At 40.0% G+C, this 25,996-nt stretch overlaps 1 protein-coding gene across 5 annotated transcripts in view; it reads left to right on the plus strand.

Moving 5' to 3' along the window:
* The window catches only part of KMT2C (lysine methyltransferase 2C), a 334,572-nt gene that overhangs the window by 25,039 nt on the left and 283,537 nt on the right, over window positions 1-25,996 (plus strand). Inside the window, exon 1 of one of the 5 annotated variants that reach the window (XM_077808390.1) lies at window positions 1,249-1,643. The exons of the other annotated variants lie outside the window; for them this stretch is intronic. The gene's annotated coding sequence lies outside the window, so the exon portion shown is untranslated. Of the gene's footprint in view, window positions 1-1,248; window positions 1,644-25,996 lie in introns of those variants that run through there. 5 annotated transcript variants of the gene reach the window in all.

A 25,996-nucleotide genomic window follows, 5' to 3' on the forward strand; every position in this document is an offset into this window, starting at 1 on the left:
TTAAGAGTCAGTTTCTTTTTCTTTTTAAATACAGGATAAATCTGGAGTAACCCCATTGATTTTATTGGAGTTAATCTGGATTTACAACTATGTAATTGAGAACAGAATTTGAACCTAGAATTTCAGTTTTCAGTATAGCCAGAGAATAAAATTCTCTGGTCCTCTTTAGGATTGCCAGCTATAGCTCAGAGTTGCTGTCAGGATTTTAATCTGTGGACTGAAAACAGACCTCAGATTATTGAAAGAAGTATTAAATCCCTTTCCCTTGTCCCCCCCCCCCTTCTCCCAAAAAACTAAGACACAAAACAAAACGTTTCCCAACAAACCTGTGGTGTTTCCTTTTATTAAGGAAACTCATAATTACCATACTATTTAAACTGGTTCGCCTTTAAGAATAGATCCACACAAATGGAATAATGATTGCGTTTTTTTTTCTTTCTGTGCAGTGCCAATAGAAGGAAACTTTGCCGGGGGCCATTTCGGGGAGTGGGAAGGGCGAGTTTTTTTAGGGACACTTATCGGACCAGGTTTTCCGGCGAGTCAGTTTCAAACTGGGTTGGGGAAAAGTAGCAGGCGTGTCTACAAAAGGGTTAAAGAAGCCCAATTAATTTCAAGCTAAAATCCTGCCTTGAATAGCCGCTTAATACCCAAGACGTGCGTCCGCTAGAGAAGGAGGAGGGATCCATTTGTACGTGTTGCAACTTTTAGTGGTGCTTTGTTAAATGGGAAAGTACGGTTCGGCGGGGGTGGGTAAAGGGGGAAATAAAGCGTGTTGAAGTCTGGCTCCTACCCCGCTTTGGAGGTGTTTGCCAGAAAGGGGCTATGGGGAGGACAGATTGCACTCGCCCCGGGGCTAATCTGCCAGGCTCTGCGTTCGCAGCCCAGCCGGGGCGCCGAGAGACGTGCTGTTCCTCATGCTCTGGCGGAGCTCGAGTTGCATTGTGCACTGCCAGCCCTCGGTGTATTTCTCTTCGCTGCTGCTGCTGCACCACCAACGTTACAATACCGCAGGCAGGCTGCCGCTGGGGAGCGGGGCTGGCTGGGTGAGGGGCCCCGTGCGATGAAAACGTCTCCAGCCGGGTAGTTAAGAGTTAAGCTGGGGGCCGCTTTGCTTAGCCAGAGCAGCCGGGACTGGTGGCTCCGGCTCCTGTCAGGGGGAATCCAGGCCGCACATTGGTGGCGCCCGCAGCCGTCGGATCTACTTTCTGTAGCCCTGCTTTTTTTCCTTCCCCTTCCCCTCTCCTCCTCCTCCTCCTCCTCCTCCGGCGGCTCCAGTCTGGCTCGGGGAGGATCCTGAGAGCCGAAGTTCCGAGGCGATTGGGAGCTCGCGGAGCGGCCGCTGCCATGGGGGCTCTGGCAGGACGCGTCTAGGAGCGCGCGCCTGCCCCTTGTCTGTGCCCAGGCTCCCGGGGAAGTGCTCGCAGCCAGCGGTGGATTTGGGGGAGTAACATGGCTGATCTAAGGGAGTGCTGAGCAGTTTGTGTCTCTGAACGACGCCGGGCTTGGATTGTAACATGTAAATAACTTCTCCTTCCTCTGGACAATAAGCCAGGGCACCGATGCCAGCCCCTCCATTTTCCAAAGAGGTTTTGTGAGAGGTTCTCAGGCTCTGGATTATGTTGTGCAAAAACAATTCGCTGGGGGTGAGTGTGTCTTGCGTTTAACTTCTTTGTATTAAAGGGCAAAATGTGACAGGCGGCATGGGGCTGCAAATGGCAATCTTCAGTATAATTCTATGGAGACAGATGGGGGTGTCAACATAAGGAGGGGTAGCGGGACCTGAAGCACCAGGTTGGAAACTTATCAAGAGTACTGCGGTGACACTGACGCTCTAGAGAGAGTTTTCACACCCTTTGGTCAAAATCCATCTCCTGAAATCAAAATGTATATATCAGTCCAAGTTACAGGTTCACTAGATAGTCTTCAACCTCAAATAAAAGACGCAGCTCAGGACTGACAGGTATTATATGACCAATAATCTGGTCATTTGTTTCTAAGTGTGTGCTTGTATAATGTACATGTTCTTGTTTGTTTGTTTTTGTTTTTGTTTTTTTTTGTTTTTTTAAAAAACAACTTTTTTTTTCATGGCCTAAATATAATAAATTAATTTTATTAGCCTTTCTTTCCTTCACTTGAGTGCTGGGCTATCCTAAAACTTAAAAATACAGTAGGGAATAGGATTGTTTCTTCTATATATTTCTTAAATATTCTACACATGCACATAGCTATTGTAAAACAATGCAATCTTAAACATTTCCACATAATTTAAAATATAGTACGTCTACAACATTTTATATTCTCTTCCCTATCCTTTTCCGGCTCATATTAATTTTAAATCAGAGAAATACTATTAATTACCTGTTCGTAAAATATACTGAAAATACAGCACATACTGGATGTTTAAACCATCTTATATTTTGATCTGTGATCTATGAGCAATGAACAAATAGATCAAAAGTCAAAGATTGGATTATGTAACTGCTTTGGTTCAGTGAATTTGATACAAACTATAAGGGAGAAGAACTGTTAAGTATGATGATTTAATGTGCTTATGGCCCTGTTAATTCAGTATCCATACTGTTCTTAACCTATGACTTTTATCATGTAACTAATGCTAGATACTAAATATCAAACATTTGACAAGTGAAACATTTGTTAGTAATGTACTAGATTCATTGTATCTTTGAAACACATTCATGAGCACATGTGTAATTTTTATTATTTGACTTGTCAGTCTTTGTAGTATAGTATGATTCTTGCATTGTTCAAAAGGGGTACTTTAAAGAACCTTATGCCGGTATTAAAGTAGTCACATGTTGTTATGCCTGTGGAAGATAGAAAAGACAAATAGTCAATTTTGCTGTTGCAAAACTAAAGCAAATATGCCAACGTTTGAAGGTTTTCAGTGAACATAAAAATAATGTGCTCAAATAAATAAAATTAAACATAGCAGAAATGCCAAGTATAGCTATAGTCGTATATCAGCATGCTGTAAATACTTAATGTAGTATGTTCATGCATAATAAAATGCACACATCCTGTATAAAAAACTGTAGTTCCCTGCCTGCCTCGTGCAAATATTTTTAACCACTATGGTTATAAGACAATTGGAGACAGAAGATAAGGTATACTTTTATCAACAGTGCTAATGTGATGCAGCTGCATCCATGCTAACCATTCATTAATGTCTCATTAAAGAGCACTGTACATTTTGTTTGTTAATGTTTTGAAAGCAGTTGATGCATGCCCCTTTTAATACATCCATCACAAATATTCTTTTCTTCTGACAACATGCTTTGAGTATATTGGCTACCCAGAATAATATCTTTGTCACACTTGTGTTCTCTGTTGACTGGTGGCCTAGAATAATGAAATATTACTTATTTGGCACTCTTCTTTCACAAAGAGAGACCCCTGTAGCCTTTTAGTGAAATTGTTGATTATGATTTTTTGTTTTAATTGTTTATTTTACATTATGGCATTTGACAATTTTTGTCATGAGAGTGGAATGTGATCACAGCTTGTAAACTTCCTTAGCATAGATTATTCACCATTTTTCCCCGAAGAACATTCTCCTAAAGGTGAACTGCATAGCCAAAATGAAAATAAGTCCTGTATGGATTTCTTCTTTGAATGCGTCTTCTGACCAGGCTGTTGGGGATATTCATCACGGCAGTCTTTTTAAAGGGACATTGCCAACCTGAAATCTAGTCGGCTTAAAAAAAAAGTGTGTGTGTGTGGATGGTGAAGAAGAATCTCCCCCGTCTCCATCGCTCACAGCTGTGCCCATTTATGTAGTTTTACAGTTCTGTTTTCCTAGTTTTTGAAATGTTTTCTCTCCACACTTGAGTTTGAAGAATTCAGCCCAGCAAAGAGGGAACTGCCTATACACAGGATAACAGGGAGCATGATTATCCACAGTGTTGTCAAATGCACAGTGTAAACAAACTGAAAAATATAGAAATATTTCTTTCTCCAGTCTGTATTTCAGTTCTAGTAATCTTGGGAATTAAAGGTAACAATAGTGGGTAATGCTTTTTCAGAGAAGTATGATTTAAAAAAAAAAAAAAAGTTGACAGTGTGCCTTTAGCTAGCCTTTTATAATTCTGTTTTTCCTCAATGAAATCTTTTTGGCACAACCTGGTTCACTGGCAATATCCCACAGTGTGTTATCACACATATCCAATCTCTCAATGCAATCCATGGCATTTGCTATGTCACAGTGGTACATTCTGGGATACCTTCAGTGAACCCGGAAATGCTGTTAGGAGTTTGGAAGGAGATAGTAGGGAAAATATTATAGCGGACTGATAGCCACATCATAGTGAAGATCAGTAGAGAGTTTTCAGTTTAATGGGAGTCTTAAATGTTTTTTTTAATCTGGTAATCCAATAGAAATTTAAATAAAGTTAAAAGAAAAGGAGTACTTGTGGCACCTTAGTCTGTATTCGCAAGGTCTGTATTCTCTAACACGGCTGTTACTCTGAAACCTAAATAAAGTTAGTTTTAAACCATATTTCTGTGTGGGATCCAGGGTTTGTGGAAAGTATTCAGCAAACAAATATGTGTTTAATTCAATCTTGTTTAGGTATTTTCAGTGCTGGACTTCTTAGGCTACAATCAACCACTAAAATAAGTGGCAAAACAGCACAGCTTTAATTACATAACAAAACAGATTTATTTTTGTCTAGGAAAGGTGTCTACTTTGTGAAGAAATGTCTTCGTCTGCTTTTGAAAACACATCAAAGTAATAATACTCTACAGTGCCTTTATTTAGGATTTATTTTCCTCTTGCCGTGCACGTGCAACACCAGCCTTAATGGGAGATCATTTAGTATATACTGAGGATATTTGACCTCCTCCATTAGTGATGCTTTAAAAGTTAGTAATAGTAAGATGTTGCTCTACACTTTTTCTTCTTACCTTGCTCCCGCACCCAGCCCATTTGTTGAGTAGGATCACTGTTGAAATGTTGTTTTGAACAAGTGTGGTTTGCGCTAATGGTGGCTTTACAATACTAGATCTGAAAAAAGTGTGGTGTGCTAGTTCAACCAGTATTTGCATTCTAATTGTCACAATATTGAAAAGTAAAATTAAGTATCTCAGATGATATTATTAAATTGGACACTAATAGAAACTGAAGCCTTGCATTTTCAAACCAGACCTCAGTTTTTGCAGATGCAATATTATTTCAGTAATGAGTTTTGTTTTAAATACTACTGGGAAGTGCACATGCCTAAATTGAATAGTTATGTGGTCTTATTGCAAACTGTGTACTTTCTTCCCACTTTTTTTTTGTGATTTTGTTACCCTTGTTCACAGTCATGCCTAAAAGGAGGCCCCAGTTCTGTAAAAGGATCTACATGCCCAGCCTATAAGAGAGTTTAGATTACTTCAGTGGGACTCTCTCTGGGAGGAAGGATGGGTGTGGATTTTTATTACTTATTATTTTATAGTTGTCACAGGTTTTCTTCACAAAACGGATAGGCCGCTGCCTCAAACAGCTTACAATCTAAATGATGGACTTAACAGACAAGTGAAAAGGAAGGAAGAAGGAGAGGATTAAGAAAAGACCTTGCATATGGATATATGGATAACTGTTTTTTTAAATTACCCACTTGTACCATTAAGATGAACAAAAAAAACCAAACAGACATATATACAAGTGAGAACAAAGGACTTGCCATACTAGCTCAGAACAATGGTCCATCTAATCCAATATCTTTTTGCTGACAGCGACCAATGTTACGTGCTTTGGAGAAAGGTGCAAGAAACTCTGAAATGGACAGTTATGGAATAATCAGTTCCACAGGGGATCTGTTAAGAGATTAAATTATGCCCTGAAGCATAAGTGGTCATGTTCTTTCCAAGCTTTTAAAATCCTACCTAATGTAATGTGTTTGGCACCACAATGAGAAGTGTCTTTAGGAGTGGCTTGAATGAGACAAGGATGGAAGGTTGACAAATAGATTTTTGAAGGTCTTCACAAGCCTGATGAAGAGAGCTTGGTGCTGTTGGCAGAGCACAGAATGGAGAGAATGTGAAAGGAAACCAGTTCGGAGATATAGTGCATTGAAAGGAAGGGGTAGAAAGTTGAACTTGATGTGCAGTACAGTAGGGAGTCAACATAGTGACTCAAATTGGGGCATGATATGGTTTAAATGAAGGATGAGAGAGACTCTGTTGGCAGCAGTATTATGGCTGTACCGAGAAGGATGAGGTAAAGGTCCAAAAGACCTGAGAGGAACATAAGATTGGCCATGTTAGGTCAGACCAATGGTCCATCGTGTTCACTGTCCTGTCTTCTGACTGTGCTTGCTGCCAGATGCTTCAGATGGAATGAGCAGAACAGGGGAACTATCGAATGATCCATCCCCTTTTGTCCCATCCTAGCTTCTGGCCATCAGAGGCTTAGGGACACCCAGAGCATGGGGTTGCATCCCTGATCATCTTGGCTAACAGCCACTGATGGACCTATCCTCCATGAAAATATCTAACTTTTTTTTTGAACCCAGTTATACTTTTTGCCTTCACAACATCCCTTGGCAATGAGCTCAAAAGATTGAGTGTGCATTGTTTGAAGAAGTACTTCCTTATGTCTGTTTTAAACCTGCTGCTAATTCATTTAACTGGGTAGACCCCTGGTTCTCGTGTTATATGAAGGGCTAAATAACACTTCCTTATTCACTTTCTCCACGATTTTCTAGATCTCTACCTTAATTTCTCCTTAGTCGTCTTTTCTAAGCTGAAGAGTCCCAATCTTTTTAATCACAGGTTTCAGAGTAGCAGCCGTGTTAGTTTGTATTCGCAAAAAGAAAAGGAGTACTTGTGGTACCTTAGAAACTAACACATTTATCTGAGCATAAGCTTTCGCGAGCTACAGCTCACTTCATCGGATGCATTCAGTGGAAAATACAGTGGGGAGATTTATATACATAGAGAACATGAAACAATGGGTGTTACCATACACACTGTAACAAGGGAGTGCTTGGTGACTTATTACTGACTGATATATTAATTTGTTCCAAGACTTCCTCTTTTGGCACTTGTCACCTAAAAAGAATGGTTCTGCTGTAGGAATCTCCCTCACATCTTCTGTAGTGAAGACTGATGCAGAAGACATTGCCATAGTTGAGGCACATAATTAGGGAATGTGTCCAGAATCTTTTTTTATCCTTACCCATGTTGTTATGTGACTATGGCCAGGAAATAAAGAGCTGTTTCTTTCCACACCTATCTCACACCTGCCTTTACATAGAGTACAAATGGCTTGGCCATTGAGACAGAAAGGAAGAATTACAATTCATTGTAGGCTCAAAACTGCTCACAAAATGGAGGCCTGAATTGAAAATCTGGCTCTGTGGTGTTAAACATTAGCAGATTGATGATGATTTCAACAAGAAAACAAATAGTTGGACAATGCTATCTCAACAGACTTCATTGCTCATAGGAGTGAGTAGGACATCAGCCCAGAATGCTTGTGAGAGAAATTATCTTGCATTGGTTATGAGGAGGGAGTCCAGAAGTCAGAGTAATATAACATTAAATGAGATTGAGGGGGGGAAGTACAGATTTTAGTCCCCTTTGTCACCTCCATCCATCTTGGTGCAATTGTTTGTCTCTGAGCAAGCTCTTTTCAGGTGCATTTAACCTCCTCCTCCTTCCATTTGGCTCTTGTACTTTTCCATTAGAACAGTGATATTTTAATTAAAGAAACAGTTGTAAAGATAATTCCAGTTGGTATTTCAGAAGCACAATATTAGTTTTTAAAATCTAGCTCTGAGAGGGAGAATATCATATTGAAGAGTGATGGAGGGTTTTTGAGTCAAGGTCGAGGGTTTTGAGAGATGGTTTGTGTGGACTCTGATATAGTCTTTTCTTAGGAATCTCTTCCTAAAACTGGGCTGGGAGAAGACTTTTTATTTATTTATTTATTTATTTTTTTAAACCTTTTTACCAATCTGCTCTTAGTGTAACGAGTAACATATTGTTCTTTCACAACTTCCCCTCAATATCAGCATATATCTTCTCTATATGATGGTGTTTAACTGATGGCTATTGTCAAGCTAAAATTTTTATCAGTACAATTTAAATAAATGCTTAACTCTGTAATTGGCTCCTAGCAACTATTTTTTAGTTGTTGAACCTCAGTCACTAATGTAGCTTCCATGGAGATCTTTGGAAGCCAAGTGCTGTGTATCCAAGCCCTGTTCTACACTAGAAAATAAGGTTGGTTTAACTATATCAATCAAAGGTGTGAAAGATCCTGAGCTGCATTGTTAAGCAAACATAAGTCCCCGTGCAGACAGTGCTAGGTCAACAGAAGAATTCTTCCATTGACCTAGCTACCACCTCTTGGGGAGGTGGATTAGTTGTGCCAATGGGTGAACCCCTTCTATTGGCATAGACAGTGTCTACATTGAAGCGGTGCAGTTGAGTCACTGTAGCTTTTTTAGTGCAGAAGTACCCTAAATTAATCATAAGCATTTACTACTGTAGCTATTTCTGTTGTCTGTCTTTGAGCATCCAAAACTTTCTAAAGTCTTATTTGACTGTTTGTGTAGAACGTTATTTTAATGTATTGATGTGTAGTCCCTGATTATGGATAGCATTATGATGGGGAAGTGGTGCTCCTAAGAATTGATGGTACAGCTTGCTCTTGCAATTCAAGTATAAAAGACTAATATTTTTGCTCATTTTCTCATTGTAGAACTATCTAAACATGTTAAAATATCTTCTGGACACAGCTTTTCCAGAACTACCTAAATATTTTCAGTGGTAATGCACCTAAACCTTCAAACAGACACGTGTTTATAATATGTATTGTATAGCTTCATTGAATTTCTAATTAAGATAACAAGGTATTCTGTACATCACTAAGGACCTCATCCAAAGATAATTTGAAGCCAGTGAGAGATTTTTTTGATTTTTAATGGGCTTTGGATCAGATTCTAAAGGTTAGTGTACAATCCTTACCTGTGCTGATGACCATCTACTCATGCAAATAATCCTATTGAAATCAAAGGGATTATTCATGAGAGTAAATGCCACCAACAGAAGTAACCGTTGGGCAATCCAGCCTCTACTTTTTGTAGTATTTTGAATAATTATTAGGGCTGTCAAGCGATTAAAAAAATTAATCACGATTAATCGCACTGTTTAAATAATAATAAAATATCATTTATTTAAATATTTTTGGATGTTTTCTACATTTTTCAAATATATTGATTTCAATTACAACACAGAATACAAAGTGTACAAGTGCTCACTTTGTATTTATTTTTTTATTACAAATATTTGCATTGTAAAAAACAAAAGAAATAGTATATTTCAGTTCACCTAATATGGATACTGTAGTGCAATCTCTTTATCATGAAAGTTGAACTTACAAATGTGGAATTATTGTACAAAAAAAAATCAAACTGCATTCAAAAATAAAACGTAAAACTTTAGAGCCTACAAGTCCACTTGGTCCCACTTCAGCCAATCGCTCAAACAAGTTGGTTACATTTGCAGGAGATAATGCTGCCTGCTTCTTGTTTACAACGTCACCCGAAATTGAGAACAGGCCTTCACATGACACTGTTGTAACGGGTGTTGCAAGATATTTACATGCCAGATGCGCTCGAGATCCATATGTCCCTTCGTGCTTCAACAACCATTCCAGAGGACATGCATCCATGCTGATGACGGGTTCTGCTCAATAACGATCCAAAGCAGAGTGGACCAATGCATGTTCATTTTCATCATCTGAGTCAGATACCACCAGAAGAAGGTTGATTTTTTTCTTTTGGTGGTTTGGGTTCTGTTGTTTCTACATCAAAACGTTACTTTTTTAAGACTTCTGAAAGTATACTTTACACGTTGTCCCTCTCAGATTTTGGAAGGCTCTTCAGATTCTTAAACTTTGGGTCAAGTGCTGTAGCTATTTTTAGAAATCTCACATTGGTACCTTCTTTGCATTTTGTCAAATCTGCAGTGACAGTGTTCGTAAATCAAACAACATGTGCTGGGTCATCATTGAAGACTGCTATAACATGAAATATATGGCAGAATGTGGGTAAAACAGAACAGGAGACATACAATTCTCCCTGAAGGAATTCAGTCAAAAATGTAATTAACATGCTATTTTTTTTAATGAACATCACCAGCATGAAAGCATGCCCTCCAGAATGGTGGCTGAAGTATGAAGGGAGATACGAATGTTTAGCATATCTGGCACGTAAATACCTTGCAATGCTGGTTACAAAAGTTCCATGCGAATACCTGTTCCCATTTTAAGGTGACATTGTAAATAAGAAGCAGGCAATCATATCTCCGGTAAATGTAAATAAACTTGTTTGTCTTAGCGATTGGCTGAACAAGAAGTAGGACTGAGTGGACTTGTAGGCTCTAAATTTTTACATTATTTTGTGTTTGAGTGTAGTTATGTAACACAAAAATCTACATTTGTAAGTTACACTTTCACAATAGAGATTGCACTACAGTACTTGTATGAGAAGAATTGGAAAATACTATTTATTTTTACAGTGCAAATATTTGTAATAAAAACTAATATAAAGTGAGTACTGTACACTTCGTATTCTGTGTTTTAATAGAAATCAATATATTTGAAAATGTAGAAAAACATCCAAAAATATTGAATACATTTCAATTGGTATTCTGTTGTTTAACAGTGTGATTAATCATGATTAGTTTTTTTAATCGCAGTTAATTTTTTTGAGTTAATCCCGTGAGTTATCTGCAATTTAATCGACAGGCCTAATAATTATGCATATTGATGTTGTAATGCAATTATGATGCAATAATGGTGTTGAAGGTATTAGCCAGTTTTTGTGTGTGATTACTATACACAATCTAAAACTATGGGGAATTGGATGACTGGTTGTATCGATGTGCATTGCAAGCTTGTTCTCTCATATCTTCTTGAAACTTGAAGAGTGAGGCTAACTTTCATAGAAGTGTAGGACTAGGAGGGACCTCAGTAGCTCCTGTTGTCCAGTCCCCTGCATTCAAGGCAGGATTGTGTAATAACTAGACCATTCCTGATGGGTGTTGGTCTGACCTGTTCATAAAAACTTCCAGTGACCCAGATTCCACAAGCTCACGAGACAATTTGTTCCAGTGCTTAACCACCCTGACAGGAAGTTTTTCCTAATGTCCAACCTAAATCTCCCTTGTTGCAATTTAAGCCCATTGTTTCTTACCCTATCCTCAGAGGCTAAGGAGAATTTGAAACCTGTTATATTGTCCCCTCAGTCTTCTCTTCCGGTCCTCTGGAATCTCTCCTGATTTCCATGTATTTTTAAAGATAATTGCTAATGGCTCAGATATCTCCTCAGTCAGCTGCTTGAGTAATCTAGGAGTTCCGTTGTCTTTCCACTGACTTACACTCCATGCAACAGTATTGGGGTTCCCATTGACTCCATTAGGTTTTTCTGGGCTGCAGTGAATTACAGAATTTGGTCCTCTGTTTCTGTTGCAGACTTCTTCTGATACTTAATTTTACTCCTGATATTACAGGTGTGCTGACAGAAATCACAATGACATTGTTTTGTGTTAAATCTTTGTAAAGTGGTGCAGGACTGGATGGTTTTGGAGACAGGACTATCCATAGCCCAACCTTATAGCTGTTCCCAACTTCTCTGCCATTGTTTTCTGCTCAGGCCAAAGAATATGTTTGGAGGGGCTGCTCCTCCTTTGGGTCCCTGTGACAGGGTGCTAGGCAGGAAGTGCTTAATCAGCTCCCTGCCACACCAGCTGCAATCAAGGGGAATGGATTGGGGCTGGATGAATAGCCCTGAGCTGCCAGCCTAATTAGCCAGGGGCTATAAAGGTTGGGAGGGAGGAAGCCAGGGAGGGGGGAGAGAAAGGTCAGAGGCTGAGAGGGACTGGTGGCTCTGGTCTGTTGCTGGTGAAGCCTGGTAAAACCCTGTACATATATAATAAACTGGTGATGGGAAAGAACTATAAATAAAATACGTGGGTGATTGCATTGACCTGAGGTGTCCCTGATTGGTTTTGTGAGGGCAGAAGCAGGAGGGGCCTAGCTGTGCCTCACTACAGTCCCCTAATAAAGTGCAGGGACTTGCAGATAAGGAAGAGAAGGCCTTTTCTGAATAATAAATCTGGCTTGGAGACTTACTTTTGTAGTAGAAAAGCAGGTAATAGGCTGTAAATCAGTCTCTTTAGCCCCTTCTCCTTGGAGAAGTTTCTGTTCTTCTCACACTTTTGTGTAATCGTTTGAGCTAAAGGCAGTTACAAGGAACTTAAATAAAACTTTGCCCCTCCTGTATGTCTCACGTACAGGAGACATTTTAGTACATGAACATAGTCCTGGAGTCCTCCTTAGGTTGACATTGTAGTACCTTCTGCATCTTAGAAATGCTTCTTATCTCTGTGAGGAAATGTTTCCCTCAGAGATGCACTGGACAAATAAGTAGACAGCAGTTAATTTTCAACTGTTTGGGTTCTCAGTTAAATATTGATTCTGTGCAAGGTTAGAGCAATGTTAGAATGTGTAGGGAAACTGAGTGTCCTGTCTACTGGAGCTGGATACTATTGCAAGTTAGTAGATAGGAGCAAGATATCACCTCGCTTTCTGAAATGTCCTAGAAAAAGACATGCTCATGTTATCTTCTAAGATTATATCAAATAGTCTGGTGACTATGAGAGTCCATTATTAGTTGAACAACCAGAAGAATTTAAAAAAACGTTTGAAAAGAGAGGTTTTAAATAAAAGCTTAGATGCTGCTGAAATCAAAGGCTTGTATCTGTGAGGGACTACTTTCTGCTCTTGTAGTTATTTTTCATCTAGAAAATAACTACCACCTATCCAGGGAACAAGGAGTAAGTGCAGGTCACAATTATCCTTCTAGCCAGTGTTGATAGAAGTCAAAGCAAATGAGTTATCCATTAAAGGGCAAGATATTTTTTCTTTTGGGATTCTTCAAGGAAGCATAACAGATAACAAACAAGTGTGTTCTAGCAGTAGGGAACCTGGAATACCAGGAAGAGTCCCTAAGTTTTCTTGCAGTACCCAGAATACCATACTTTTTTTTCTTGCACCACCTCACAGTCAGAAGACGTGACAGTCTTATTTACTATATTGGATCTGCATGTTGAAAGAGCAATTGCAGTGTTTTGTTTGCTTTACTTTTTGATGAAGGATTTGGATCTGGATGATAATTCCAACCTAAAACTGCCATAAAGTGGCTGAAAAAGTTATTCTGATGACTCATAAGCAAAATTTTGTCAGTGATTCTGACCCTTTAAAATTGGTGACTTCTGCTGGAGCTATCAATACCTCATCTGGAGAGTGATCAATTAAAAACAAGCAAACAGAAATTCAACGTACAGTATGTTTTCACTGAAAACAATGCTCTCCTCTGAAGACAAATATTTAGTTCCCCTTGTTGAGTGTGATCTTATTTTCCTGTACCTTCCTTCCCTAACAAAGGTGGGTATTAATTTAATTTAGATAGTAAGCATCTTGGGACAGGGACCTAGTCATGTTAACCACCACTATATAAATAGTAACAATAGAACAATGAAGAGTCAGGACCCAATTATACAATCAAATAGACTCATCTGTGCTCTCTAAGAGAAGCCCTAAAATTGTTGCCGTGGCTGGAAATAGTAAAATGGATCAGCCTCCAGAGTTTTCTTCTGAAACATGGAGTTTAATATGCACCAAATCTGGAGACCCAAAGGTTCACATCCACAGATTTTTACTGATCCCTTTGAACTGGAGGATTGAGAGCCACCTACTAAAAAGCATAGACCTATTGGAACCATGTTGTAGTTGTACATGCCTGATGGTAGCCTGTTATGTTAGGGTGGGGATACCATAGAGTTCAGATGATACTTGGAATTTGGACAAATTGAGAGTCCTGCTTCTGAATCAATATTTTGTAGATAAGGGGATATGGAGAGTACTATAGAAGTTCAAATATCTGACGTTTATGTTGGGACATTATCAAGTTAGATAATTTGGTACGTGTAATTACATTAGGTAAGAGGTGTCTTTAAAAGGAAGGAAAATTGTGTATGCAGCAGGGGTGGGGAATTCCTGTTCTGAAGACATCTGAAATTCTGGAAAGTATGTATCCCCAGTGAGAAAGAGAAATCACATAGCTGGTATAAAGCAGGAACTGTTTTCACTTGCTTATGTGGCCATATCTAGAAATAGATCAGTTTTAGGATTTAAATTGTTTGAAAATTGAATGTCTGAGGGGATTGAAAACAGAAACAGCATCTTCAACTAGATTACTGTTTTGAATTTGGCCCAGGTCAGTAATGAATGAGGGTTTCTAGCATCAAGTGGCTGTGTATCCCCCTGTGAAATGAGTCTCAGTCCAGTTTCTAGAGGACAAGTGTCCTCATCTCTAAAACCACTACCACATTTGATACTAATTTGGCATCCATATTGGTAGTTTAGCATAGAGATAAAGGGCTGAATGGGCATGAATGCTAGAGAATCCTTTCATGCCTGGAGTTGGTCTTTCCATGTTAGGTTTGAGGCACTTGGCAGAGCAGTGTGGAGAAACTTGAATTACTGCAGCCTGTTCTGTAACCAGAGGAGATGGATTTAAATTTTCTATCTGGCATCTTTCACAAACTTTTTAATATATAGATAATTGTAATAAAAACAAGTAAATTGTTGCTTGAGAGTGAATCAATCACATAATTTTTTAGTGATTTGGAAAGTGTCAGGCAGTTGAAGCAAATTCCATTAACGGCAAGAGATTTTTGAAACATTGAATTCTTATAGATATACATCAGTATAACAGACCAGTCCATTTGAGTTAGCTGTGTCTATGTGGCAGTCATACTTTATTGGAATTTAGTTGGAGTATAACAGAGCACCTAAAAAGCAAATTAAAATATTTTTCAGTGTATTCGAATAATGCTTCTTCTGGATCAGCCCTTTAGAATGCTTTCTAGGGTTCTCTGTAGCAACTTAAAAAAAAATATAATGCTTTTTTGTATCCATCAAGAGTTGTCTGAATGATTTGATTGAAGTCAGTTTGGCAGAGTAATTAATGGTGAATACATTATTGCAAGAGGCAAGGAAACGTGCTGTGTGGAACAATATGAGGAATTTTTAGTCTAGCTAGGTTTGTATATAGTATAGTTCAGATTATTTTATTAACAGCCATCTTGGAGCATTTGTTGGAAGTGAGCATAAATTTACTGTGTGTAGAAGACATGACATTCAGATTTTGTGTATTTTTTTCTTAAAAAATTAATACATCGGTATACTTGACTACAATATGTTAGAACTTTTGTGCAAGAAATAACACTAAGTTGAAGCTTGGTAGCTGAAGATCTGTAAAGAATGCCAGTTGACTATTTTTTCATGCAAGCTCCATATCCAAAGAGAGTGAGTCGTCACTAGATTCCTGAAAGTCTCTAAGCTTGGCAGCCCGAAGAGTCTTTTTTGTATGTGGTATGGCTATGCCACATAGAAGAAATATTGTTTTTATTAAATATTTTTAAAAAGAAATAACAGAAACCTTTTTGAAAGGCAGTTTTTTAAATGTAGTTTAAATCTCTTCATAAAATTGCTTTTGGGAATGTTTTAAGCTTATTGTGGTTCTCAGAAGTATTTGAATGTTGTATTTGAAATCTTTCTGAGAGAGACTGCGTGATCTCTGCATTGAAGATCATGTTGGTAGCCATAAATTCAATATTTTTGGGTTTGGTTTTTCAATTTGTAAAATGTGATTACCAGTATGCACTTATTACTAAAGATGGCATCCTATTTAGTTTTAAATTCTGGCTTGCATGATCTTTTAAAAACATAAATATGTTATTTTAAGTTCTTTTAATTTGTGATGTAGTAATTTAATACATTAATTGGTAAAATTACATCTCGCTCAGGGGAACTTAGTATGTTATGATTTATGTAGATTTATTTCCCACATGTAGACCAACTAATATTATATATAAAATTCAGTAAGAGTGCCATATCCTAGCATGTAACTTCCTAAAATCACATTCCCAGTAATTTCAGAGTTTGCCATTAACTTTTTAAAACGTTGTACGGGTGTTTTTAGAAATATATATAATAAAAGTAGTTCACTGGTCAGACTCCTTTTATATATCTGCAAAAGCAGTAACTTATGTTTCAAGTTTCAAGATTCAAGTTTTACAACTCAAGTTTCAGCGTTAACAGTAATACTGGAGCTAACTTTGCTTGATTGCAAGGGACCAGTATTCTCGATCTGTTGTCACATTTCCTATTAAGTGCATTTTCTTTTGCTTCAGTTACTAGGTTGAAGAGCTGATCAGCCTCAACATTTTCTGTTGTTTTTCTTAAGCAACAAGTAACTGTTTAAAAAAAGATTTAACTTTTATGTCTGCAGTAGACTATTAGGAGGTAAGTGGTAGTCTCCTCTTCTCACTCAGAAAGCAGACTGCTTGATAAAAGGATCCAGAAACTGACCTAATGTTGAAGATTTTGATCTGTAAACTTCAATAGCAGATGCTCAAAGTAGTGTGTCAGTCAACTATGCATGTTGCAGGGTGGTTCCACTAATGAAATGAGCAAAGGAATTGAGTTCATGTAATGCTGAAGTAGGTGCTGGATAGTGGAGGTGGAATTTTGTGCTTGCTGAAATACATGGAGAGAGGTCTATTTTTATTTAGAATTTTCAGAAGTTTATGAAGTATCCTCTATTCTTTCCTTCAGCGTTCTTTGTTTGATTTTTTTTTTTTTAAAGTATGCTATAGTGTGGTTTTTTTTGTTTTGTTTTAAACCAACAAAGTTGTTGGGTAGGCACAGAATGTCATTTTTCACAGCTTTGAACTAGCTTTGTGATAGTGATGCTGTACACATGGTCTGGTTGGACGTTTAATTCTAGAATCTTCTACTCAATCATGCATTTTGGCTGTGACCAAGCATGAGAAATTTCAGTCCCAAAGGATTATGTTTTAAAAAGTTGTTTTATACTTTAAAGTGTGTCTTTTTCTTCAGTTAACAAAATATGCCTTCATAGCTCCTTGAAATTTTTCATGTTTGAGGGTTTTTTTTGTCTGTCTTCTCAGAGAGAGCAACACTTGAAATAGAAGGGATGGAATAGAAAGGGAGGCCACTAGAGAGCTATTAAGTGTTCCTCTCTGCGTACATCTTGTATGGAAACTCTCTCTCAGGCCCCGGAAGTGGTGTGTTTTTGCTATTGTGTTTACTGGATTGTCTATATCCTAGCATACTCATTTGAAATATGCCTTTGACTGGGAAACAAATGAACATACAGGTTTATTACCGGTTTCCAAGTAGCAGCCGTGTTAGTCTGTATTCGCAAAAAGAAAAGGAGTACTTGTGGCACCTTAGAGACTAACCAATTTATTTGAGCATAAGCTTTCGTGACCTACAGCTGTTAAAAAGTTGAGTTTACCAACAGTTTTCTCGTATGTTCAGAGATGTAATTGTGTGGTGTCATTGGGCAAATGGTGACTGCTGTATATTGTCCTTTTTCCTCTCCTTTTTTTTTTTTTTTAAAACCCCTTCCCCCCTGAAGGACTCTCATGCTGAGCCTTGCCAGTCTGAGAACTGTTTAACTGTTGGGATATGCAAATACTCACAGGTGAATATAGTGATCCAAAGCAGAGAGTTGGTTTTTTTTCTCCCCCCGGTGAGCTAAGCACCTTCAACTTCCAGTTAAGTTAATGGGAGATGCGGATGCTCAGCACTTCTAAAAATCGTATGGTCTGATTTTCAGTTTACTAACCATATAAGAGTACGTGTACATGTGCATGTCTCTGTTTTTAGTCAAGTTTAAAGTTGTAGTATACTGTATATTGTATTCTACTTGGATCTCTTCAAGAGGTTTTAGGTTTAAATATTGTACCTCCTGCAACAAAACGTTAATCACTGATGTTTGTATGTGAAGCATTTCCTTCAAGGGCATTCAGCCACATTACCTTCATTCTGTGAGCCAAAAGAAAGCAAGCAAGCAAGACAATGCCTGGTCCTGTATTAGAGGAATCTTCATCCATTTGTTCTGCTGCTCATAGGCCAGAGATGCTGGACCTGAAGCTTTTGGATCTACCTCAGTATTGTTCGTTGTTGTTGGTTTCCCCCCCCCCGCTATGTCTTAGGGTATGGGGCCATTTTTGGGAGTATTGGGAGTCTGGGGTATACCATTTTCAGCTATCCTTAAAAAGTTTGAGTTAAATGAGACATTCTTTCAATGATGTCTGTTCAATAAAAAATTGTTTAAAAGGTGGTGGTGGTTGGGGAGGAGATGGGAATGAGAGAGAAGGAGAGGGTACTCCAGGTTCTCAAGGATTTGTGCTCCTAATACACTTTTGAAAATACCACCCCTTAGGAGCCTAACTTTTGGCTCCCATTTTTGAAAATATTGGCCTGTCTGTATAAAACGAAATTCACAACAGCTTGTTAATGTGTTGAAAGTCCAAATAACGTTTTCATTTAGAAATGGGTGAATAACTGATTTTTTTTTCAGGCTCCCGCCCACCATGCCTCCCCCCCCAAAAAATGGGGGGAGGGAGAAGCTGTATCTGAAAATTCTGAAAAGCATTGTCAAATTGAAAATGTTCTTTTGGGGTTGAATTAAACATGTAATTCAACCCAAAATGTTTTTTCTGTGCATCTTTAAAGGGCACAAAACAGGATGGGGGAGGAGGTGCCATGCCCCTCCCCCAATATTCCAGTGATTAGGACATTCCCTTTCATGTGGGAGACCTAGGTTTGAATCCTTGCTCTGTAGCAGAGATTTGAACCCAGAGGTGGTCCTCCCAGATGAATAAATTGTTCATCTGAAAAATCTTACGCCTATTTTCTTTGTAATTCTGTCGGTGTTGTGTGGCCCCTACTGTTCTTTTAGGGAAAATAGTGCTACTGATGATGTATGTGTATTGTTTGTAGGGCTTGCAACCAAGGTGAGGCCTACACTTAAAAGTTAGATGATATAGCTGTGTTGGTCACAGGGGTGAAAAATTCACACCCCTGATCAATGTAGCTCTGCTGACCTAACCTACATCCCCCATATGTAGGCGCATTTATGTTGATGGAAGGATGCTTCTGTCAACATAGCTACCGTCATTCAGGGTGCTGGTGTTCCTGCATGGATGGAAAGACTCCTCTTGTTAGTGTAGGCGGCGTCTGCACTATGGGTTTATAACAACATAGTTAAGGCAACGTAGCTGTGCTGGTACAGTGTCTGTAGTCTAGATGTGCCCCTAGGATATGAGGGGAAAACAGTAGATTCCCATTAAAGCATTTGATGAAGTCTCATGAAATGTTGCTTGAAAAATTACTACAGATTTAGGCATTATTCAGATGAGGTTAGAACAGTTCTTTTCGCAGCCAATGTGGGTTGAAAACTGCGTAAAAGAAAAGGGCTGTATTTAGTTGGGGGAGATGGCTAGACTGCAGGGATCAGTGTGAAGTTCATTTTTATTTAACATCCTCATTAGTGAGCTGGAAGAAGAAAACAGCAGATTAATGATACTGACGGACAATACTAAATTAAACTGATTTGCAAACACCAGGAGAGAAAAAAACCCAAAGGAATCTAGACCGATTAGAAACATGTACAGAAAATAACTAGATGAGATTTAATTTAGAAAAATGTAAACCTCTGGAGCTGGAATCTAAATGTCTCCATAATGAAAGTGAGAAACCTGGGATATAGTAAAGCTGAAAGGGTGATAGTGGACAGCAAATTCACGGATGCCGTTGACAAACTCTTGCTGCATCTCTGTTCCCTATCTGTAAAACAATGCTACCTTACCTCCATAAAGGTGTTGTGAAGATACATACATTAATGTTTGGGATGCAGTCATATACTGTGGTGATAAGCACAATAGAAAAACCCATGATGAAATAAATGATTCTCTATTCAGTGCAAGTATTGCTATTTTTTCAAAGATTAAATAAAATATCATTTTTTCATATTGCAATTGAAGTTTTAAAAATATGTTGCAGACAAAATTCAGTAGTAAAAATTCAGCAGTTCAGGAGTAACAACTGTCAGCTTTCATACGTAAAAATATTTAACTTTCTATTTTTTTGGAGGGTAGCTGAAGGGGTGAAAATTACTGTGACTTCTAGCCAGACAACTTTGCCTTCTGTTTCCAGTGTAATTTTGTTTTAAAAGTTCCTATATTAAAGCAAAGGGTTTTCATAAAATACTGCCATCTATTAAGAGTCTTTCTGTTTCACAGTGGGTGAACGCATCTAACAATGATGATTATCCTTAATTAAAAAAGAAATTCTCTGTTGAAATGGCCTGAATGAAATCTCAGCTGCTAAACAGACACAGACAGGAAGACTAGACTAGCAGCATTTACCAGCTGTGTGTAAGAGCTACATTGGGCATAAAGGGATTTTGCGTTTTATTATGTGGGAGGGATGATGTCAGTTTGGTTGATTATGCCCCTTTCAAGCTACTGTGATAATTACCTGCTTGTTACCAGAAGTGTCGAACCCATTTTCAGTTTTTGTTTGCTTTTGCTGTCATGCCCTAATTGCTACATAATTTTGTCCCTGCCAATTACTACCTTGCTGTTGGATTTTACAGTGAAGAGGTTGCAAGAATTGATACTTTGTTTTAGCCTTCATAGTTTCAACAGAATATTCTGTTGCCTAATTCCTGGAATACTGTGTTACTTGTTGTCCAGTACTACAAGGTGGAAAGTGTCCACAAGTCCCATTTAAGCCAATGGGAGTTATTTCTACCAGTTTAGGTTAAAAACTTCCCCAAGGCACAAATTCTTCCTGGTCCTTGGACAGTATCGCTGCCACCACCAAGTGAGTTAGACAAAGATTCAAGGAAAAGAACCACTTGGAGTTCCTGTTCCCCAAAATGTCCCGCCAAGCCCCTTCAACCCCTTTCCTGGGGAGGCTTGCGAATAATATACCAACCAAATAGATTAATAAGGTGAGCAAAGACCAGCCCCTTGGGTTTTTAGGACACTAAAAACCCATCAGGTTCTTAAAAGCAGAACTTTATTATAAAGAAGAAGTAAAAGAAGCACCTCTATAAAATCAGGATGGAAGGTAATTTTACAGGGTAATCAGTTTCAAAACACAGAGGATTCCCCTCTAGGCAAAACTTTAAAGTTACAAAAAAAACCAACCCAGGAATAAACCTCCCTCTTAGCCTAGGAAAATTCACAAGCTAAAACAAAAGATAATCTAGTGCATTTTCTTCCTATTACAATTTGTAACCTTAGATGCTTAGTTCAGGTATGGCTTTAGGAGATGTATTTTCCCTGTCCTGGTTCCTTGCTGTCCCAGCTTCACAAAGAAGCACAAAACAAAAACTTTCCTCCACAGATTTGAAAGTATCTTCTCCCCTTAGTGGTCCTTTTGGTCAGGTGCCAACCAGGTTATCTGAGCTTCTTAACCCTTTACAGGTAAAGGAGGGATTTTATGCTACCCTTAGTTTTATGTTTATGACAGAAGCCCCCCAACACTTTGACAGATCAGGCCCTTGATGATGAGAAGACTGATTATATGAGACAACGAGAGATGTGGAACTCTGGTGTTTTCAGTTTTTGAGAAGTGCATGAAATATGTGTAACATTCTCTGTGGGCATTGACACTTCTGTTAATCACCTTACCCCCAATTATTTGAGTCAAATAAATTGCTTTACATGTAGATATGTTTTGTAAGTCCTGACTTATATAGAGTTATCTGGATAACGTGAGTATTTAGTGCTACATTTTAATATGTGGTGTTCCAGCTATGCACCCTTCCCCTGGCCCACTGGTCCTGTCCCCTACACAGAGAGCCAAGAGTGTGGCTGGTGTAGAAGTGCTATGTCAGATCTTTGCCACCTTGATATTCACTTGAGGGGCTTGGTTAAGATGGTTTTCTGGTTACTTCAAATCACCTAAGTGGCACAAAGCATCCAGAGCAGGGGTCGGCAACCTTTCAGAAGTGATGTGCCGAGTCTTCATTTATTCACTCTAATTTAAGGTTTTGCGTGCCAGTAATACATGTTAACTTTTTTAGAAGGTCTCTTTCTATAAGTCTATAATATATAACGAAACTATTTGTTGTATGTAAAGTAAATAAGGTGTTTAAAATGTTTAAGAAGCTTCATTTAAAATTTAAATTAAAATGCAGAGCCCCCCAGACCGGTGGCTAGGACCCAGGCAGTGTGAGTGCCACTGAAAATCTGCTCCCATGCTGCCTTTGGCACGTGTGCCATAGGTTGCCTACCCTGATCCAGAGTGTAAGTGTTACACAGGAACTTGTATAACTTAACAAAACAAAAAAAAAATGCAAGAAGAAATAAAAGTATAAATACCCAAGCAACTATCAATCTAGAAACTTAAAAGTTTAAATCAGCCTCATGATCACCATTCTTCCTCTGACAGCCCATTAAATGAGTTACCACATCAGTGAGTATTGAAAGAAGCTCTGAACAAATATTAAAACATTTTTCTAGCATGATAGTTTGGCTCTGGCCTGGTCTGGAAGAAAATTAATTTTTCTCTTTAATTTAAAAAAAACTTTGCACTTCCATATTGCTCCACCATTCCATCTCTGTTGGTGACAGAAAAGTCACATAGCTCTCTTTAAAATAGAACAGTTATGGATGGCAATGAGTGGCATATTTTTTAATAGGATTCTGAAATATTGTAAAATCTGGAGAGGAGGAATAAATTCAGCATGCAGTATTTAATTCTAAAAATGTAATTTGTTAGAAGAATTCAATTCCAAATCTTCAGGTAACCCTCACATATGAATCTTAAATGCTTTAGCACTCTTTTCCAGTGACTCAACTGGAGTCCTGCAATATTGAGTCATGGTCTACACTAGGCATTTAGATTGGTATAGCTACATCTCTTAGAGGTGTGAAAGATCTACCCCCCTGAAAGACATAGCTGTACCGACCTTACCCCCGTTGTAGATAACACTTCTTCCGTTGAACTAGATACCTGCTTTTGGGGAGATGGGTTACCTTTGTCAACAGGAGAATCCTTCCTGTTACTCCTGAGAGAATTCTGCGCCAAAAAAATTATACTCAGTTTTTTAAAGTTCTGCAAAATTCTGCAAATTTTATTTGTCAGTAACTAAATGTGGCTCCAGCATGACAGTGGAGAGCACTGGTTGCACTGAGGTGAGAGATCACCCTGAAGCCCCCACCTTCCCCGGTACAGGGACTAGGCAGCGAGCCTGCACCCGACCCTGACCCAGAGCGAGGGCCGGGCTTGCCCCACAACACCCCGGGGCCCTGACCTTCTGTACCAGATGTGGGTGGGCAAACTCAGTCCAGCAGGATTCAAGTGTGGGGGGATCCAGGTGTGGGATGGGCGGTTTCTGTGTGGGGGCAATCTGAGTGTAGGCAGCTCATTGGGAGATCTGGGTGCACAGGGGCTCATGGGGGATTCCAGCTACCAGGGCAATGGAACTCTGCAGGGGATCCAGGTGAAGGTGGTTGGGGCTCGACAGGGGGGTCTGGAGAGTTCAGCGGTGGGGTCCGGGTGCTGGGGGAGTCAGGCTTGATGGGGGGTGTCCAGGTGAAGCTGGTTGGGGCTCAGTGGGGTGGGGGTCAGGGTGTGTGTGGCTCCTTGGGGGGGTGTCCAGGTGTAGGGGGGTAGAGCTTGTCTGGGTGAGGGCTAGATGGGCCTGTTTAACAGGGGAGCCCCAGCTGCTGCTGACAGGACATCGCCTGCCAGGTTCCCACTACCCCTCATGATTCCCCTATCCCTCTTTTCTTCCCCATCTCATCCACCTCCCACTCCCCCCTCTCCTGCCCCCCACGTTCCCCCCTCCCCCCCGCCTCACCATGGGCACTCAGTGTTGCACAGAAAACAGGAAGGCTTCCAGCACACAGAAGGGGAGCACAACTGGCAGGAGGACACAGGAGGAGGAATTCCGCTGCAGAGTAAGCAGAGCCACTCTACCTCACCCTCCAGGCTTCCCTTTGCTTCCCTACCATTTTCGCAGGGAAGCACAGAAATTCTGCAGGGGTGCAGTCCAGCAGAATTCCTCCAGGTGTATCCTGACGGCCTAGAGAGTGTCTAAACTTAAAATGCTACTGTGCTGCTGTAGTTTTTTAAGTGTAGACATACCCTAAATTACAATTTATACTCCTGGCGGGATTCTGTGCCACTGCGCATGTGCAGAATTTATATCCCCCGTGGATTGTCTTGCTTCACTGTAGAAAAATGAATTTCTGATGGGGAAGCAAAGGGAAGCTACAAGAGTGGTCATGCAACCCTCCCCAGCAGTATATTTTGGGTGCTTGGGTCAGCTGGCAGAGAGGTAAATCACTGTGGGGCAGAAAGCAGGACTCCTACCCTGCGCTGGGCTCAGCTGCTAGTCCCGGCTGGGCTGGGAGAATGGGACTTCCTCTTCACCTGCATGGCATCCGGGGCTGGGTCAGACCCACCCCCAGATTTCTCCCTGGGCTGCAGAAAGCTCTGCAAACTCCCCCCTCCCCGACATCCTGCTTCCTGCACCCATCGCTCCTCAGCTTCAAGGGGAGGGATCCCTGTATAGGGAGCTGCTCACCCATCTGCCCAAGCTCCGTGCATCCAGACTTCCTACCCAAATCCTCCTGCTGAGCCTAACCCCCACCCCCGCAATCAGAACCCCCCCGATGGGCCCCACTCCCCCTGCACCTGGGCTCCCTGACGAGCCACCTGAATACCCACCCCACCGAGCCCCAACCAGCTGCATCTGAACCCCCCACTGAGACCCCCATGTCCAGACCCCCCCTGCCAAGCTCTGTCCCCCTCACACCCAGACCCATTGAGCCCCAACCATCTTCACCTGGACCCCCCTGCAGAGTCCCATTACTGTTGCACCCAGAGCCCCACAACAAACCCCCACTGTGTATCCAGATCCCCCCCTGCACCTGGATCCCCCACTGAGCTGCCCACACCCAGATTGCCCCACACAGAACCCTCTCAACCCACACCTGGATTCCCCCACACTAGCATCCTGCCTGCCCACACCTGGTGCACCTGGTACGGAGGGTCAAGGCCCTGGGGTGTTTCTGGGGCAGGCCTGGTCCGTACACTGTGTCAGGGTTGGGTGCAGCCTCACTGCTGAGTCTGTGTCCTAGGGTGGGGGAGCTGCACAGTGATCTCCCACCTTTGTGCAGCCAGTGGCCTGTGCTCCCCAATGCCATGCTGGAGCGTCCACATTTATTTGACAAATAAAATTTGCAAAATTTTAAAATATTGTGTGCAGAATTTTTATTTTGGGGGATTAAAATTTTTAATGTTTTTTGCAGCAGAATGCTCTCTATATATGCTCTATATGTAGTTTAACTGGTTATGGATTCTCCTTGTAAAAGTGAGGATTTTTGTTTTAGGGAATTTGTCTTGGATTCAGTTGAATCAGAATGAAGTTGCAAAGTGTGTATAGCAGTAAAGACAGTGTTCAAGTGTGCCTTTAGAGAGTTTTTAAGAAACTTGACACAGGGATACCAAGTCATCGTCATCCTGGATGGCCTCTATTGTAGTGGCTGTTGTAAAAATATATGCTGAATGCTGAGCCCTGCCATGTGACAGTTTATAATCTTCATCCATATCACATGGCTTGGATCAAGAAATAGATCTTTCTCTTGCCAGAGGTAGTGTGTGTTATACCCTTATTATAGCTGCCAGGGAATGGGAAGGGGAGGGATGATAAAACAAGGGCACCAAATGCTGATACCACATATTTATCAATTCCCTTATGTTCCTTGGTTTTTAGTTGTCTCTTTAGGGCTATTTCCAAGAAATGAAGGAAAGCACTAACACTTTATTTGAGATTAATGTAGTACATTAAATCCATATATTTGGGGGGAAGTAGGATGATAGGGAGAAGAAAGAGAACACCGTGAGATATTTTGGCACACCACAGCTTATAAAAGGGAGAAAATTCATAATTTTCCCATTGACAGCAATATATCAGCTTTCAAAATAAGAAAGGGATAATTTAACAATCCTCTGAACACTGGCGCAGAAAATATTTAACAGCTATTCATAGTATTAAAATATCAGCAATTTCCAGAA

The sequence above is a fragment of the Eretmochelys imbricata genome, chromosome 2 (genome assembly GCF_965152235.1).
Source record: "Eretmochelys imbricata isolate rEreImb1 chromosome 2, rEreImb1.hap1, whole genome shotgun sequence".
Lineage (NCBI taxonomy): Eukaryota > Metazoa > Chordata > Testudines > Cheloniidae > Eretmochelys > Eretmochelys imbricata.